Source organism: Brassica rapa, chromosome A07 (genome assembly GCF_000309985.2).
Source record: "Brassica rapa cultivar Chiifu-401-42 chromosome A07, CAAS_Brap_v3.01, whole genome shotgun sequence".
NCBI classification, from domain to species: domain Eukaryota; kingdom Viridiplantae; phylum Streptophyta; class Magnoliopsida; order Brassicales; family Brassicaceae; genus Brassica; species Brassica rapa.
In genome coordinates, this window is record NC_024801.2 from 5,845,543 (window position 1) to 5,865,689 (window position 20,147).

The 20,147-nt window shown below is 39.8% G+C and overlaps 1 protein-coding gene and 1 non-coding gene across 2 annotated transcripts in view; one reads left to right on the plus strand and one right to left on the minus strand.

Annotated features, from left to right (window-relative positions):
- LOC117126544 overlaps positions 1-20,147 on the minus strand; it is a 391,277-nt gene that overhangs the window by 225,301 nt on the left and 145,829 nt on the right. The window lies entirely within an intron of this gene.
- On the plus strand, positions 9,720-9,825 carry LOC117126983. The gene has a single exon (XR_004449744.1). It is a non-coding gene; the product is annotated as a small nucleolar RNA R71 (small nucleolar RNA).

Sequence of the window (20,147 nt, forward strand, 5' to 3'; positions counted from 1 at the left end):
TCACGCTCCACCTACAAATACCTACATTTTTATGACTTCCTTTGAGGAAACAAGAAACTTATCTAGAATGACGAGTGTGAGGAAGGATTTAGACACCTGAAGAAATATCTGACAACTCCACATGTACTAGCCAAACCCAAAGAAGGAGATACACTCTATCTTTACATTGCAGTTTCCTCCCTTGCGACTAGTAGCGTCCGCATCAAAGAATATCGGGGTAGGGGGGAGAAGAAGCCCATTTTCTACACTAGTAAACGAATGACTGATGCCGAAACACGACACTCGAAAAAAGGCTCTAGCAGTCATTACTTCGGAAATAAAACTTATGCCGTATTTCCAGTCTAATTCTATTATCATCCTTACTAATCAACCTCTTTCAAATTATTATGCATAATACTAACCAATCCGCCAAGTTGACGAAGTGGGCTATCGAGCTTAGCGAACGTGATATCAACTAAAAATCCAATCAGCAGAAAAGCCACAAGTCCTCGCAGACGTCATTATCAAGTTAGCTCATAAACTAGAATATAATCTGATCCTTCCTAGGAAGAACTGGATCTTACATGTTGATGGATACTCATCCAATAAAGGATTTGGGGTCAAGAGTTCATCTTCAGTCTCCAACTAGGCAACTCATCTAGTAGTCATTATTCATGGGGTTTGCGGCATTAAAAAATGAACCTGAGTATAAGGCCATTATTGCCGAACCTTAGTTACAAATAGCGGTACAAGCAAAACATATACATGCTTATTGAAACTTTGAACTCTTTATCAATCAATACAGTGGATATTACAATACTAAGAACAAACGTATGGACGTCTACCTCAAATTCATCCAAGATCTCGCAAAGGAATTCAAGTTTTCGAACTAACAAAGGTTCCCCGAGAAGAAAACATACACGCAGATCCACTTGCTGCATTGGGGAGTAATCCCAAAGATCAGATACATGGGACCATTTTGGTAGAAAGAATCGAGAAGCCGAGCATCACATTGTCCGACGAGAAATCTGAAATCGTTGCTCCCACCGTGGAAGAAACTAACATGGATATTGATATGGACACTTTTAATGAAGACGTCAATGACGCCACTGTAGTAGAGTGGAGGCTTCCGATCTTATGATACCTCACTGACTGTACATTTCCTCACGATAAATGGGAATCTTGTAGACTCAAAACGCCAAGTGCCCACTACGTCGAGCTTTGACTTTATGGTTAAAGTACTAATTCATTTATGGCCAGCAATAGTAGCAGATTGCAAAGATTATGCTTCTAAAGGTCATAAACGTTAGAGGCATGGTCCATTCACTTTCCAAACGAAGTGTTAGGTATGATGGCAACACTTTACCCATTCATACGCTAGGGAATGGAAATAGTTGGCCCCTTTTCGAGCTCAAGCCAACGACATTTCCTACTCGTGATGACTGACTACTTCACAAAATGGTTGGAGGCAAAAGATTTCGTTCAGGTCACATACAAAGAAGTGCAGAACATCGTCTAGAAGTACATCATCTGCATGTACGAACTTCCGAACGATTTCGTCACTGATAATGGATCCCAGTTCACTTCCAACAAATTCCGAGGATTCTGTGAAAAAATGAAGGATTCGCCTGAGCACATCCACGTTGATATACCCTTAAGGTAGTGGTCAAGACAAAGCAACCAACAAGATCATCATCGATGGAATTTGACGATCTTCTCCTTTATATCTATGGCTAAGTACGCAATCATTCCTACCACTCAATCTCGATTGTCTTTCTCGATGTCGATCACGATGATTTCATCCTTTTGTGGATAAATTTTCTCAATAGGTTTGGCAGCTATTTAGACAACAAAATTTGCCTTCTATAGATTCATCTCTGTGTTCAAGAGGTTTCTAGCAGCTTTCTGATCTTCCTTAAGGGTGAATGTTCTCCGGTTTGCAGTTGGGAATTTGACACATTGGTGGTAGTTATAGGCAATGACTCTCACTGAATGACCCCATAGAGTTCCAAGGATTTTGTTCCATGGTGCTGGAGTGCCGATGACAGAGAAATTGACAATTTTTTTGTATTCCTCTGGCGAAAACATTCAGGCAGATTATCCGTGCCTGAATGACTCCATAGAGTTTCAAGGATTATGTTCCATGGTGCTGGAGTGCCGATGACATAGAAATTAACATTTTTTTTTGTATTCCTCTTTATCTGTAGACTGATCATTCGTGCTGAGCTTTCGGCGAAGGTCAACTGTGTTAAGATGCGACATGTCGTTGCCACGATTCTCCGTGCCAATATTTGGCAAAGATCGAACATGCCAGGTTGGGAAACCGTAATTTTTTTATTGTTTGTGCCAATTTTTTGGCGAACATTATCAGTTTGCTGAGTAGCAGATGTTGCTGAGCTTTCGTCGATATGCTTTGAATTTTGCTTGAGCTTTGATACCACTCAAATTACCATAAGGAGTGTTACTCTCATCAAAAGAGGTTCAGATGTAGTACTTAGGGATCGAATCCACAAGGAGCCAGGGAACAATCAAATCTAGTGTTTATTAATTCTAAAGGTTGTAAATGTTTAAATGGAATAGCAATAGTAACAAGCGAGTAAATATAAATGTAACTTGGTTGGAAATGATATTAGATGCAGGGCCACTATTCAAGTGTTGGAGATTATAATACCTATAGATGCCTAACTGTTGCATGCATGATATATTAGAGCTCATTTGCTTAACTCAGTGATCAGCTGTCGCATGTACTACTGGTTAACAGACTAGATCTCGTGTCTCACCGGTTAGTATGCAGACACGAGAGAGTGTCGATCGATAGTCTATTAAGACGTCGACTGATACACCTTTGCCAACATCGATCGATTGTCAGTTGAGGACATCGATCGACGGGTTCTAGCCAGGCCTATGCGCGAGTATGAAATGCCCTACTAAGATTCTAAATTGGCGGTTAGCCCTCTCTAGCAATCCTAATATGATAGATAGATGTCAGGATGGGATAACAAGGGTGCTTGAATATGCAATCCTATGATCAAGTTCTAGTTAGCAAGGCTAAAACAAGCAATGAATACAAATCTATCATGAATAACAACAAGGTAGATCTATAGTTTGGGGCTAATCCCACAAACCTATATGAACCCTGGATCTAACAGTTGAACTACTCAGACATAGTAAAGCAATTCATATCAATAGATAAATAGAAACTCATAGAATAGATGAAAAGAAATAGAAACAAGGAGTTCCAATCACAAGTGATCTTCTCTCCCAAAATGAAACTTGTAACAAAACTGGGTCTAGAAAAAGCTCTCTTCTCTTTGCCGTCAAAAACACTAGGCAGTATATATTCTACTAGGTTAAAAACTCGTCAGAGCATTTTGGTAATTTGGCTTGGCCTTGGTTTTTAAGTCTGATGAATCCAAAATGTCGCGTCTGGTGTCTCGACATCGATCGACGGTACTTGTGTACATCGATCGATATTAATCTTCATCTGTCGAGGCATTTACTGATATCAATCGTCATGACTGATGCGCATCGATTGATTATTCTTCCTCTCGTCGACCTCTAAGTGGTCAGCTCGGGTGAAATGTCTTTTAAGCTCCAAAATGCTCCAAAGTCATAGCTTTACTCCGAAATGCACCTTAACCTAAAAACATACCTAGAAGAGTAGAAAACATAGATATATATAGTAAAATACTTATATACCATGGATAAAAATGGGTCAAATCCAAGGTATATCAACTCCCCCAGACTTACCCTTTTGCTTGTCCTCAAGCAAAACATACGGGCAGTCTCTCTGAAAGAGGTTTGAAAATATTTAGGGATTTAAGATTTTAAAACATAGAAATCTTTCCTCAACAATTTTGCAACCACATTTAAAAAGTCCTAATCACAAAAGCACACTATACAATATCCTAGCTTAGCAACCATTTCTAACATAACACAACTCATCAATTCACGTCTGACATCCCCTCTACTGATTTCATTTCTTAGCATAAATATAAAGTGAATGATTTACCTTGGGAGTATCGATCACAGGATGCAAGGATTTTAGACAGGTATCTGGAGCTGCAGGTAAAAGTTAGTTCATAGTTTCTCTCTCTCTAAATTTCTCTCTTGAGTCAAAGTCTGCTTCCATTGCAGGATCAGTGACCAAGATTGGACAGGCTTCCATGAATCAAAACTTAATGGTGGTTGCCACCAAGTTTTGTTCACTTCTTTTTGACCTATATCCAAGAGTTTTTTCCGAAAGCGAGCCTTGAAGATTGCCGCCTCCAAGTCCCGTTTCGAACTCTTTTATTTAAGTATTTATGAATCAAGCCTTAATGGTTTTAGCCACCAAGTCATGTTCAGACTCATCCTAATTAAACAATAGATCTTATTTATATTTTATTTATATTTTTTTTATTTTTTTATACTCACTAACCAATCTAGGGTCGAAATTGAGAGAGAGAAAATGTGATAAATAATCTAAACCAGGCGTTACCTTCCAGACTTGTCTGAAGAATCCGATCCATGTATACCAAGCCCCAAGACAAGCGGTTATGTCAGGTTTAGTGTTGGAAATCAGCTTTGGTTACTTCATACGGTTCAAGGTAAGTGTGTAGTTGATAGGTTGATCCGCTTTAGCATCTTTAGTGCTATCTGCAATCAGTAAATCTAAAATGGTGCTAAAGATTGGTTAGATATTCATGTTTAAATCAATATAGGATTATAGTCCCTATTTTTAATAGCTAAGCATAATTTATTTGAAATTCCCTTTTACATAAAAATAAAATAAATTATATCAGTAAATCTCCCCCAGACTTAAATTACACTGTCCCAGTGTAACTCAGCCGGAGTTATGATGAATAGTTTATGATGTACGAAATGTAACAAGTAAGGAAGATACATCTGACCGGATTAGATATCGATCGATGTGTAAGTATTACATCGATCGTCGTGTGGTTGCCTGTGTCGAACGATGTCGACGTCTCGTCGTCGGTCGATATTCAGGTCCTCCTACTTGGATCTCCTAAATCTGAAAGAAATAAAACGAAAGAAATTAAATGCTAGCTAATAAAACCAAAGTAAAATACCTAATAGTGGGTTGCCTCCCACTCAGCGCTTGGTTATAGTCATTTAGCTTGACTGTGGTAGTGATTGGCTATTGGGTGGAGAAACAGCTGATTGTTGGAAAGCAAGCATCCACGTCATCTCTGCGCATTCTGGACCAAGATGCAATGAAACTTCTTGTGGCCTCATCATTTCTTGTCCATTTGTCATCCATCTTCTCAAGTACTTTGGAGATGTTCTGTAGCCTTTCTTGAATGCTGTCAATGCTGACCTGGTGCCAGCCTATGTTGTCATAGGCGTATGCTGAAAGATCTGTCAGTTACTTTTGCATTGACTCTACCGTCTTGTGTATCAGCTGCTCGCTGATTGGTGTAGACTCGGCATCGATCGATGTGATTATGTGTTCATTGTCGATCTCGGCGAGTTGCCATCGATCGATTTCGCTAGCGTCCTGTCGATCGATGCTGATATCTGATGTTGAGCTGCGAGTTGCCTCTGAATGGCTTTGACTTCTTTCTGTAGCCATTCTGCGTGGTTGTCTAGTCCACTGATTTTGTTGTCGAATGGAAAGTAGATGTCATCGCAGCGTTTGTCAAGTTGTTCCTCCATGGTGTCTAGAGCAGTGTAGATCTTGGATGTAATCTTGTCAACCTCTGCTGCTGTGTAAGGAAGTAACTCCATAGGTTTCTTGCCATCGATCCAAGGCCCTCGTAGCCTGTCGATCGATGCCAATTTTGCCTGCAAAAAACTTTGATTAGTAATGTTCTCAATATCTTTTTGGGCATGAAGTAATTGACTAGACAATTTATTTAAATATGTCATGACTGGTGATATAAAGCGGTCATGCATATCCTCGTAAGTCCTCAGCCTCTTGTTCATGGCTGAGACTTTGGCGTCGAGCGATGTGAAGATACACATGTCGATCGATGTGGCTGGTTGTTGGTCCTTCTTGCGAATGGTGTCCAGATCTTGCTGTAGTAGCTCGATTTTAGTGCTTAGCCAGTCCACGTTGTTGTTGAGAGGGCAGTAAACATCGTTTATCCTTGTGTCGATGTATGAGACTTCCCATTCATCCCTGTGTTGTGTTGAACATTGCGGTTCTGCAGGGATCTGAGCTGTAGAAAGATTGACGTCAATCGATGTTGCACGGGGTGCGTCGATCGATGCTGAGGTCGTAGCTTCCTTCTCAAGTGGATGACATAAACTCTCAATTTCTGTCCTCATTTCTGCCATACATCTGAAAAGCTCATTGTAGCCTCTATACAAAGGCTGATGTGTGTCTTCTACCAATGTTTTGAGCTCCTCTCCCAGTTTCTCCTGAGCTCCACAAATACCAAACACCATCTCATCGATTTCTTCTTTGGTGTAGAGTTCTGGTGCCAGTCTTGTGAGTGTGAAGGAAATGGCATGTTCTGGAAGACAGATGTGGCTCTCCTCAAAAAGAGATGCTCTTTCCAGTATTTTTTTGATGTTATCCTTTGTGACAAGTATCATCTCACCAGCTACGTCTCGTGCGTGTCCACGCTCATCTCTGTAGACTCCATACTCATCCTTTTGTTCCCAAGTGAACTTTCTGGCTCCGTACATGTCGAAAGCGCGGTTCCCACATTCATACCGTCTGTCGATCGACGTCGGTTCATCCCTATCGATCGACGTTGGTGTTACCCTGTCGATCGATGTCTCCGTTGTACCGTCAATCGATGATTGCCCTTTTGGTTGGCGTGATAGATCTGGGTTGATCTCTATTGTGGCGACTCCTGCGTGGTTGTTAGGATCTGTTTGAATGACGTCTGGAGTGCCACGTTGCTGTGAGAATAGGTTGTCAGGTCCATTGGCTACTTGAAGGATGTCTGCTATGTCCTCTCTGGACACTTGTAAAATCCTTCCATCCATTGCACGTGCGTTGCCATCTGGGTCCCTGAAAATACCAAATTCATCAGGTGTTAGAAAACTGTAATCAATGTTTGCATAATCACTCAATTTAGAAATAGAAAGATTAGGGTTTAGAGTAGTATCGATCGATGTAGATACAGTTACATCGATCGATGGCAGTGTAATTTGTGCAGAACTTGTGTTCTTGAGATGTTTGCTCTTCATAGATTTTTCTGTTGATGTAGAAGGAAGAGTGTTCATCTTTTTTGCTTGTGTGTTTGCTCTGATGTGTGTAGGTGGTTTCGGAGGTGCAAAACGATTTATATAGGTATCTATAAACCTAGTTGGGGAGAGAATATTCTCCTGCTCCTGAATTTTCACTGCGGCGCGAATATCGATCGATGTACCTTTACGGGTGTCGATCGATGAAAATGTTGGGTTGGGTATCGATCGATGTGGAGTTCACAGCGTCGAACGATGTTGGAAACGTGTTGGTGAACTTATGTGTTTCAAGTCTTTCATCTTGCAAAGACATTTCTATTGCACGTTCTTTCCAGTAATCCTCATCGTATTCCTCGGTATGTTCCTCATTAGGTGAAGTAATTACAGTGTCAACTGCAAAACTTTCATGGAAACCACTGTCTGCCCAACTGCCTATGGAATAATCATCATATCCTCTCTTGCTTGGAGGTTGGAAGGCAAAATGTTGGTAACAATGATTTGGGGAAGCGAAATGGTCAACTGGGTGCATTACGTCGAGGGACGTGTTGTTGCGGTCATCGGTCATCATTGACACATTGGAATCGATCGATGAAAATGTTGGGGTGTCGATCGATTCCGAGTACTCTTTTTCGTACTCCGATTCATACTCTGCTCCACAATGGCATGCACCAATGAAGTCGAGTTCTTTCCCATAATCCACAGAATTAATGACCTTTCTCTTAGGTCGGATGGGGCCATAGTGGATGTTTGGGTCTATGAGCGTTAGACACAATTTGTTCTTGTTCATGTCACATACGGCTCCTACTGTAGCTAGGAATGATCTTCCAAGCAGAAGTGAAGAGTTCCAGTTAAGCTCGATGTCTAGGACATGAAAATCTACAGGGACAAGGGCATTACCAATCTGTACCTCCATATCTCTTATGATACCTCCTGATCGTTTCTTTGAAAGATCCACGAAGGTGAAGGATTCCGTTGAGTGTTCGATGGTCAAACCAAGCTGGTCTGCCATGATCCTAGGGAGGATACTAACTGATGCTCATGTGTCACACATTGAATTGGGAAATTCAACACCCTTGACTACGCATGGTATTGCTAACTTCCCAGGATCACTCTTCTTCGTTAATGTGATCATGTGTTTCATCTTCTCTCTGACTTGATGAAACATTCTCCTAATGTCCTCCTCGGTTACCTTTGTTTCTCTGAAGAACATCCACAACCGGTGTGTGAAGTAAGCTTCATCAAAAGGGTTTTCGATTGGGATTCTGAGGACTCGTTTAGTGAAACCATCCATCTCCTTATCGTTAGCTTCCCTCTTAAGGTTTTTAGGAATCTTCTCCTTTCTCTTCCTTAAACTTCTCCTTTCAGATTCTTGTTCTTCTTGAACTGATTCTGGCGAACTATTTAAAAGGTTGGGTTTTGGTTCAGGCGGGTTTGCTAATGGTTTAGGTGGTGGTCTGAGTGCGTTGATGTAATCATTATCGATTGAGGGTAACCGCACTCGGTATGTCAGAGGTGCTTGTCGATCTATGGGAGGTGCATTGTGATGATCGACGTCGGACTCACTCTGTCGATCGATTGTTGGCTCAACCGATCGATCGATTTTATCATAGAAAGGGGAGGGTGGGTGAGGATGCTTAGCTGCGAATTCTTCATGAGTTAGAATTCGAACCGCATTGCATTCAGTCGATTTGGCAGACGACGTCGATCGATGACTGGAGTAATCTGTCCATCCATCTTCATCTTGGTCTGTCGATCGATGCGAGTTCATCGACATCGGTCGACACCATTGGGATTCGCCGAGACTGATGGAGCTTTCGATTTCGAAATCTCCTTCCTCAAGCTTTTCATTTCTCACCTCTTGCCAGAAATCATCATCTGTGATGGCATTTACGTGGTGTTTTCCTTTGTCGGCTCCTGCTTCTCTAGCGAAAGCTTCTTGCCTCTTTATAGTCTCGCCCGTCTGAATTACTTGGGTTTCAAGTTTTCTCAACTGAGTCCCTAAGGTCTTGATTTTGGTGTTCAGATTGTTGTAGGCAGAGTCTATCTTACCGTTGAAATCCACGGTGATTTGTTGTTGTCCCAACAGTACTCGATCAAGCATCTCTTCGATCTTGCTTTCCTGAGTCTGGGGTGGTGGATTTTGGTAGTAAGAGTTCGAGTAGCTCTTGCTGTTGTTGAAGGGTTTTTGAAATTGTGAATTTTGGTTACTTATTTGGCCATTTCCAAAGAAGTTTTTGTTTCCGCCCTGGTTTCCAAATTTCTGGAATCCGGTACCTCCGATATAATTCACATTTTCTTCTCCTTCCGTATCTGCTACTTCTCCTTCAGCTGAACAGATTTGCTTCCTAAGAAGCTCGTGCACCACATCTAACTTAGCTCTGACTTCGTCCATCTGTTCCTTCCCGATAGAGGCTACAGACTTTTTCCGTTCAGAGTCAGTGTTTTTGGTGCTGCTGTTGTTAGCAAGGTTTTCGATAAGTCTCACAGCTTCCAACGGATTCCGAGTAGTGAAGTTTCCTTCACTCGCCGTATCAAGGGCCATTTGATACTGTAAGGCGAGACCTCGGAAGAAAGTGCTTAGCAGCTGCACTTTGTTAAATCCGTGGTGTGGACAGTCTCACTGGAAGAACCTAAATCTAATCCTCGCATCTTTGAAGGACTCTCCAGCCTTCTGCGAGAATGTGGAAATTTTGTTCCGAAGTTCTTCAGCACGCGCCTCATCGAAGAAGTTTCGTAAGAAAGCATTCTTGATGTCGCTCCAGGATGTTAAAGATCCTGTGGGTTGCTGCCTAAGCCAGTGCATCACTTCTCCATTCAGTGTGTATCTGAAGAGTTTGCACAGCAGGTAATCTTCGGGGACTCCTTACATCCGAATAGCAGCGATTAGATCCTCGAACCGTTCCAAATGGTCCATAGGATGCTCGTGCGGTAACCCAGAGTAGGGTATCTACGACACGAGAGTGTAGTATTGAGGCTTCAGCTCGAAATTCTGCTTCTGGATCTCCGGAAGTCGAATAGCTGATATGTTGGAATAGTACTCATCTGGGCGATTGTTGTCGGCCAGTGGTTTCGATCGAGCGTCCTCATCTACAGGTTGAGCAGCTCCTGTAGCATCAACATCAGGGATTACATTTCCCTGAGCATCTATTTTCTGACCTGTTGCATTACGCAGATGACCGGCCTGGTCATATAGGTTTTCGTTTTCGTCCTGAGTTAGAATAATAATGTTTACCATTTTTGACGACACAGTATCGATCGACGTACGCGGTGTAGTATCAATCGTTGTCGAACGATTGGGATCGATCGACGATGATGGTCTGGTGTTGGTCGACGGTTGGTTGTGCGTATCGATCGACGACGAAGTGGTTGCGTCGAGCGATGTGGAACGTTGACCTCTACGGATGGTGCGTTCCAAATGAGCAGGATCGACTGAGAACAGCAAGTCTTTCTCCTTGTTGTTTCTGGTACCGCTGGGCATGCATCTGAAAAGACAAGAAAAAGATAATTAGAAAGGGGGTAAAGAAAAGAAAAAGAATTAATAAAACTAAATCTAATGGCGATCAAAGCTCCCCGGCAACAGCGCCAAATTTGATACCACTCAAATTACCCTAAGGAGTGTTACTCTCATCAAAAGAGGTTCAGATGTAGTACTTAGGGATTGAATCCACAAGGAGCTAGGAAACAATTAAATCTAGTGTTTATTAATTCTAAAGGTTGTAAGTGTTTAAATGGAATAGCAATAGTAACAAGCGAGTAAATATAAATGTAACTTGGTTGGAAATGATATTAGATGCAGGGCCACTATTCAGGTGTTGGAGACTATAATACATATAGATGCCTAACTGTTGCATGCATGATATATTAGAGCTCATTCGCTTAACTCAGTAATCAGCTGTCGCATGTACCACTGGTTAACAGACTAGATCTTGTGTCTCACCGGTTAGTATGCAGACACGAGAGAGTGTCGATCGATAGTCTATTAAGACGTCGACCGATACACCTTTGCCAACATCGATCGATTGTCAGTTGAAGACATCGATCGACGGGTTCTAGCCAGGCCTATGCGCGAGTATGAAATGGCCTACTAAGATTCTAAATTGGCGGTTAGCCCTCTCTAGCAATCCTAATATGATAGATAGATGTCAGGATGGGATAACAAGGATGCTTGAATGTGCAATCCTATGATCAAGTTCTAGTTAGCAAGGCTAAAACAAGCAATGAATACAAATCTATCATGAATATCACAACAAGGCAGATCTATAGTTTGAGGCTAATCCCACAAACCTATCTGAACCCTGGATCTAACAGTTGAACTACTCAGACATAGCAAAGCAATTCATCTCAATAGATAAATAGAAACTCATAGAATAGATGAAAAGAAATAGCAACAAGGAGTTCCAATCACAAGTGATCTTCTCTCCCAAAATGAAACTTGTAACAAAACTAGGTCTAGAAAAAGCTTTCTTCTCTTTGCCGTCAAAAACACTAGGCAGTATATATTCTACTAGGTTAAAAACTCGTCAGGGCATTTTGGTAATTTGGCTTAGCCTTGGTTTTTAAGTCTGCTGAATCCAAAATGTCACGTCTGGTATCTCGACATCGATCGACGGTACTTGTGTACATCGATCGATATTAATCTTCATCTGTCGAGGCATTTCCTGATATCGATCGTCAGCCCTGATGCGCATCGATCGATTATTCTTCCTCTCGTCGACCTCTAAGTGGTCAGCTTGGGTGAAATGTCTTTTAAGCTCCAAAATGCTCCAAAGTCATAGCTTTACTCCGAAATGCACCTGAACCTAAAAACATACGTAGAAGAGGAGAAAACATAGATATATATACCATGGATAAAAATGGATCAAATCCAAGGTATATCAAGCTTATCATGTAAATCTCGGATCTGTGAGCCATCTTTGGATGACGAAGAAAGTCATATGATGGTGTTGATACGTCGATTAATATATGGTCTCTCTTCTTCGGAGATCTAGACATCTTGATGGCGACGTGTAACTTGCTTGTGTTCTACATGGAGCTCTTCTTGTGTCATGTCCTAAGACTTTTGATTTCTCTTCTCTTGCTTTTGGTCCAAATCCTATTGTTCTTTGTAGGTCGAGCTTTCAGTGTTTTTGGATTTACATATTCATTGGTGAACGCTGCCTTTAAGGCTTCCTTGAATTGTTTGCATTCCTTAGTGATGTGTCCTTATGATCTATGATAATAATAGAACTTGGTTCCATCAAAGGCCTGAGGATATGATCCTTAGGAAGTTGTACCATGAGGAATTCTGAATGCTTGAGGAGGTAACCCATCTATCTCATTCTTCCAAACATTCCATGGGCTCACCGGTGCTATAGCAGCCGAGTCAAAACCCGCATTCTCGATGAGAAAAGAGATGATGTTTTTATTTTTATCCAACTTGTTGTTAGAATGTTGTATGGGTTCTTAGTAGGTGTTCACCGATTTTGTGGCTACTTGTTTCATTTCTGATTGCTTGCGCAGGTTATTCTGCTTAACTTCTTCCATCATTATAAAGCTATTAGCGCGATGGAGGGTGTCTTGCAGGCATATGGTCTTGTTTACATACATGTCATCTTGAAATCTGAATTGATCTAGAGTGCCTTGTGCTGAGCTTTCACTGTTGTGTAGTTTGGAAAGTGCACTATGGAGACTACTGCCTTGAATTTTCCATGAACTCCACGAATCCTTCTACGGAACCTTGAGACATCTTCTATAGATCGGATGCAGATGCTCCTTGACGAGTAAACATTATGTAATGCTTTAAGGAACTGGTTGAAAGATCAGGGAAGTTGCTGATATAATCTCCGACCAGTCTAGAGAACTAGGTTAAGGCAGGTCCGTTGAGACTTTCTGTGAAAAATTGACAATATCCAGTGTATATCTCTTCTTCGGTGAATTATGCTCGCCTCATGGCAATGTTGGATGCAAACATAGCTTGTCTGTCTGGCGAAACTTGACGTCATGATTTCCTAGTAAAAGGGGTTTTTAGGGTTGCAACAAGAACATGTTTGATCTCATGAGAAGAACTAGTGACTCTATGAACCTTGAATTGATATTTTGCATCAAACTCTTGATCTTGATTTTCTGAGCTTTTGTTTGATCGGTTCCTTGAGTCATAGGTTTCTGGTACGTAAGATATGTTTCTTATGTGTCGTAGGATCGGCGGCTGGTGGTTTGATGGTGGACGTTATTTCGGCGAGATACTTTTTGGTTATCTTTTTTGCTTTGTCATTACAAGTGATACGATCCATTATGTTCTTCATCATCTCCATTATGACTGCGGTATGTAGAACCTGTTGATTTGTATCCATGCCGGTGACGTTACTTATAGGCATGTTGATCTTTTCTTACCGTTACTTTCTAATTCCCCACAAATAGTGCTAATTTTTGAATCGGAATCGACACGTTGATATTCTTAAATTTACTCCAGAGCTACTCTGCAATTTCATAGTGTGATGTAGTATATAGGTAGATCAATAGCCGAAAGTAGTAAATAAACCAATGAATTTCTTTGTAAAATAAATGTAGAAAATACTAGATCCATGAAAATCAAACAGGTACGTCAGAATTGAAAATAATAGAATGCTACAGGTTAATCAAGAATAGTTATGAACTCAGATCACAATTATCAAATAAACTAGCTCTCGCTGCAGAGAAAATCCATGTCTAGATCCTAGAATACTAAATCTCTTTGTGGATTCATAAAGTTAAGACAAGCATTAAGAACAATATCATAAGTTCACTAAATCCTAAACAAATATCTTTACAAATAATAATTTTTCTCATCAAAGATAATTTCATGTAATCAATCATGAAATCACATCTAATCAATTATCCTACAATCAGGATTCTAGTTAATTACTCTAGAACTCAACTTTATAGAAAATCTGTGATGACGAAATCAATGGATAACCCTAGCACTTCTATCAATTTAGCAATTCATCATAAACCTTAGAATTCCCTAAATCTAACATGGTGATTACTCTGAGATAATCAAAGGAAGCATAATCAAAGTATGAAGAAATTGCATTAAGATAATTAGAAATAATGGAGTTCCAAATTAATCTATGAATGAGTGTTGATATTTCTCTCAAAACCCTCTATAAGTAAATTAAGCATAGCTTAAATAATGCCTTAAAAACATATATAATATAGATCTAAAACACGTTCAGAGACTTCTTTGCAAATAAGAAAAACCTATGAGCCAAGATACCATTTCTTAAACATCATTAAATTTGTGTCGGTTGCTTGATCCCAACGGGTGTCGACCAACACAAAGGGTGTGTTGGTCGACACCATCTTCAATAATCGACTCTGACTTGTAGTTTTAATGTCACATCTCTCAAAGCTCCAAATCTCCAAAGTGTTCTAAAATGCATCTTAACCTGCGGAGATTGTAAAACAAACTCGAAACATATTATATAGACTCTAAATCAGAATTGTTTAATGGTTTAAACCCACAAAAAACATGATAATCAACTCGCTCAGGCTTATCATTTACGTACCCTCACGCAAAATAGTCTAAACCTATGGAAGAGATCTGCAAACGCAGGAACTCACTTACTCTTTAAAACCACTAATGTCACATCTATAATGTTGCAAGCCACAACAGATAATATCAAACGGAAAAAGTACTTTCATGTATTCGACATCTGCTTAGCAAACTAACCATCCAGTCCACAGCTCACCATATATCATCTGATATGTCCTCCACTGACCTCGTTTTAGAGTTTAAAGTACAGTCTCATCTTGGCCGTATTGATTAAAAGACATATGGTCTCTTACACATGGAATCTATGTTCTTAAGGTTATAGTAGATTGCATCTTGCCATGCTTTAGAAACATAGCCACTTTAAGTGAACTTTGGGTAAATAATTGCGTTGTATCTATTTTCTAGTATTTTTGATATTTTTCTTATCATGTTTTTAATTCTACAAATTTATGTTCTCTGATTTACATGGACGAGTTCGTTAGAAAGTGTGTGGATAAGTTTGGGTGTCTAATTTTGTTCTGTCATATCAGCCACCAACTCTCAACACACGTTTTAAATAGGTATAACGTATATATCTGACATATCCCTTTCTAATATACGTGTAACCTCGTGGACCTTACCAATTTATCTTTCGTGTGATTCATAATAAAGGTCCTAGTTTCTCTATGCATATAGAGACCAAAAACACCACAAATCTTATATATTAGTTAAGGAGAATTACAATCTTTTAACTATGTCATCTGACATGACTATAATGATTTTAGAATATTAAAAAAAAGGTTTGTCCACGTAAATATATATTATACTTTTCTTAAAACGAATTATATAATTAAATATTAGTATATAAAACAATTTTCTTTCTTTCATTATATAATAGCTATGAAATTACCGAATATAACTAAAAAATATATATGATAATTAGTAGTTCTAGATAATAAATATTTAATAATGATTTATGTATCTTGTATCAATTTGTTTAACTTTCTATTATTAAATTAAATTAAACAATCACGTCAACCATAAAATAAAAATTTAGATTTTCTTGTATATGTTATATTTTAAATTTTTAAAAGAGAAAAAGACCAAAATAGCATTAAATCAAGTTTTTGTTCCCAAACTAGCACTCAAGGCCAAAAGTCACAGAAATAGCACTCAAGGGGTGGGGTTTAGGGTTTAGAGTTTAGGGTTTAGAGTTTAGGTTTTAGGGTTTAGAGTTGAGAAGTGATGTTTTGGGATAAGATTTCAAATTTTGAAAAGTAAAAAAATTTAAATTTTTCAAAAGATAAAATGCTATTTTGGTCATTTTAGTGTTTGAGTGCTATTTTTGTGATATAAACTTAGAAATGTGCTATTTTGGAGATTTGCCCATTTTAAAAACTGTTATAAATTAATAAAACTATTAAAAATCCCAGAATAAAAAATTGGGATCAATGGTTTTAATATTTTTATAACAAAATTCCAATTATCATAAAACCATATAAGTAGAAAGTCTCCTTAATATTTATTGAGATTAAAAATAATATATATGTTTTAATATTGTTTAAATTAACTATATACAATATCAAAATACATTAATATTTAAGTTTCCAAATTTGTATTAATAAAGTATTGAGAATTTAATAATTTAATTTCAGAATTTGCATTGACTTTTTAAATTTTTTTGATAAATTACGAAAATATTAAAAATTATATACTGAAAATTTTGGTATCAATGATTTAATTTTTTCTGTTATAAAAATATACAAATGATCATAAAACCATATGAGTAAGAAGCTTCATTTAAGTCATAATAAAAAATATTATATATCTATGTTAATATTATTTAAATTTAATTATTTATCATATAAAATAGGTAAAAGTGATTATTTGGATTTATTTACCAAAACATATTGTCAATAACGATTATTTTTTTATTTCTATATTGATATCTCATATTTTTATAAGTTTTTACTATCTCATTTTAGTTTATACAAGTAATTTTAGGATGCATTTAGATGTATATATTGCATTTGTGTATTCATTTGCATTTTACCGGGCTAAAATGGACTTTTGAGAAGTTTTGGACAGGATCATGAGGTTATGCTGCAATTTACAAAGTATGGGGTCAGAAACGGAGTTATCAAAAGTTCAGGGACCATTCTGCAAATATTAAGGGCCTGGGCGGCACAATTGGAAGCTTTGGGGCTGATTCGGGTGGACGTTTCTCTATTTATGAAACTTTGGGGTCTAATTGCAGAGATGCAGAACTCTGGGGACCAGACTTGCAAATAATGAAGAATCCACCATTTGAGAGCACGAGCTTTCTCTTGGCCGATCCGGAGCCGACTGCGAAGCTTGATCCCGACCCCGAGATTGATTCCGACGACGAGCCTAACCGGAGCAGAGCACAACGGGGATCTGAGCTGACTTGGACGAGAGATCCCGTGGCGGAGCAAGCGCGCGTCCACGACGTGGAGATGGAGAAATTGACGCCATGGAGGTTTGGTCGCGGTGAAGAGGCTTGAAGCGACGACGACGAGTGGATCTATGGGACGCTACGGAGGAGCTGGGCACGAGAACAACCATGGCTTGGAGTCAGCGCGTGTCCACGACGTGAGGCTGAAGATGAGCTCGCAGAGACGAAGCCGGTACTGATCAAACCACGACTATGAAGACGAGTATGCAGCGGTCTGGAGTTGCGGGTTTCAGTCACCGCTCGGGAACTTAGTGGGCTCGGACGCGACCACTGGTTGCGGGTTTGTGATACCGCGCGGCATGGAAGCGGACACGAGACATAGCTCGCAACACGTCGAGCTTGCAGCGGTCACGGGCAGCGGGCTGAAGTTGTAACTCTCCTCCCCCGGCCTTCCCGGCCCGGCATGGGGTGGTGTCGCCGACAAAACGTTTCACCTCAAGCTCGTATGTCCGATTTTTCTTTCTCACCAAGCTTGTTGTGCGAGGCGACTGATCCTTTTGTATATTTGTCTTATAACTCCTTGTTATCATTTTCTGAACCTCTGAAACTCCACCACACCGTGGTACGAGGACTTTTTGTTGACCTGATCTTGGCCGGAGACTCTGAACTGTTCGTATTCTCCTTCAACATTAACTACGATGGTCTATCAGAACCATAAGAGAAATGAGCAATAGCGGAAATGTTGATCCTTTGAGTTAGTATTAAGGGATTTTAACCTGGCTTTGATACCAATTGTAACGCCCGCCCCTTCCCCATTTCTGACTGGGGTTCATGGGTGCGGGGTTGAGGACACACATGTCTACTTTCCCGACATCTCTGTGTGTCCCGTTACTGGTCCCATGAGTTTCAGGTGCATTTTCGTCCTTACCATCGATATTTCCTCTTATAGTTCTGCAAAAGGGGAAGTGAAAAGAGGGGTGAGTATGAATACTCAATGAAGCGATTCTAGACCAGTGTTCCCCATGAGCCTCTATACGGCTCAATGCGAAACGAGAACCGTCTAGTCACTACACCCAGTTCGACGCATCTTAATAGCTAGTTACTAAAGTTTTATTTCACGAAAACAAGCAATGTGATGAACTCAGTCATCACTCAATTCACATAATTCGGTTTATTATTTAAGACTCCAATCATCCTAGAACTTTAGGACCTACACAGCTCAAGCGGACCATTCCTCCCCTTTTCATGCTGCTTCCTGTGAAGTCACCTGCCCTGGTAGGCCCGTCACCCAGTTCCTCGGGTGCGGACCGCCTTTGCAGTGTATTACGACCCCTTTCCGCCAAGACTCGGCGTGACTCAATCTTACCGACGCTCTATTCTTACCCTGCCATTTTTATCGGATGCTATGGCCTCGCATCTCCGCCGCTTTTGAACGCTATGGCCGCTGCGTTTTCTTTCTTTCCACCCTCCCCTGGTACTTTACTATTCATTCAATCAATCTTTCCTTTTCTTATCATTTCCTTTTCCTATCTTTTCCTTTTTCTTTAGACTCGTTCATACGTTCCTTTTTAGACGCCACCCGTTCTCGGTGTCACACTCAATTCAGTAAACAACCAATCACAGATATCCTACCATTCATCTAATCAGACCGGTTAACATTTACTATTATCATACTTTTAATTCCTTCTAAGCATCCTAGCTTTCAACCACAATCAAGCATAAATCATCGACCAATCAATCATTCATCATTCAATCAACACAAGCAGTCCATTTACTGTCCTTAATCAGTATGAGCGTTCTTATGCAGTGTGATCTATCAACCTAACATCAATCAGGATCTAAACAATCCTAATTCCTCATTCAACAATATAGAAGTACATGAACAAGATCTGGATAGAACACCTCACCTTAGCCTAGATCTGAATCTGGATCTGGATAAGAGACAAGAGAGATGAGGGTTGAGATCAAGGAAACCACACGACCACCCCACCACTCACGGCTGCTCACGGCGAGGAGAGAGAGAGAGACGGCCGAGAGAGAGAGGAGAGAGAAGCAGCGCAGGGAGAGAGAGAAGAAGTCGACGGCTAGGGCTTCCGGTCTCCGGGAATTCTCTGCAGGGCTTCGCTTCTAAACATTCTGATGGGAGACTAAGGGGTGGAGGCTTTGTATTTATAGGAGAGGGCAAGGAAACCCTAGGGTTTTAAACAAAATGGGCCACAGAGCGGGCCTTTCCACAAAAACTTTTTGGACTTAGGTTTTGGGGTGTTACGGAATTTGTCGTTGTGCCTCACACGATCCATGGAGCGGGTGTTCGGAACGGGACGACGAAGCCGCTCCCATACGTTGATTGGTCAAGTTTTATTTATTTTATGGGCCTTTTGAGATTTGTTAATTGGCCCAGTCGTTTTTAGAAGTCTTATATATATATTTTAGGGTCTAACAGGTAACCATGACAAGAACATTAGGAATGGATATGAAAAGAACGGAAAGAAACAAAATTATAGGAATGATGAAGAATAATGATTCCTTATCATATTTAGTGAGGAATAAATTTATTTTATATTTCCCTGCAACAAAAGGAATGAGAATGAATGGAAAGGAAAGGAAAAATTATTCCTTGTAAATGGTAAAAAAATTCAGGAATGTTAAGGAATGCATTATTCCTCTTCGTTCTTTGGTCACCATTTATACCCTTAAACTTAAAAATGAGATATCTTGTTTTCTATCTAATCAAAAAGCTACTTTTAGGTTAAAGATCTAATCTTGATCATTATCTTTTGTGATTGCTTGATTGCTTTGATCATTAATCACGTTTAGACTTAGGTCAACTAATGATTTAGTGTCTACCATGATAATGAGTGAGAGTAGTCATCTTTGGATTTATGGATTAGGATGATTAGGATGATTAAGTGATGATCTAGAATGTTTAAAATAGATTAATATGTTTTCTTGCTTGATTGAGTGATCTTAAAGTTAATCTAGAGTTGGCCATTTTAGATTAGAAATCTAGATATTTCATTGCCCGGAAATAGTTCGATTAAATGTGTGAGACAACTCAACATGCTCTTAGCTTACCCTAATCTTAATGATTGCTTGATTGACACAAACCAAAGGAATTTG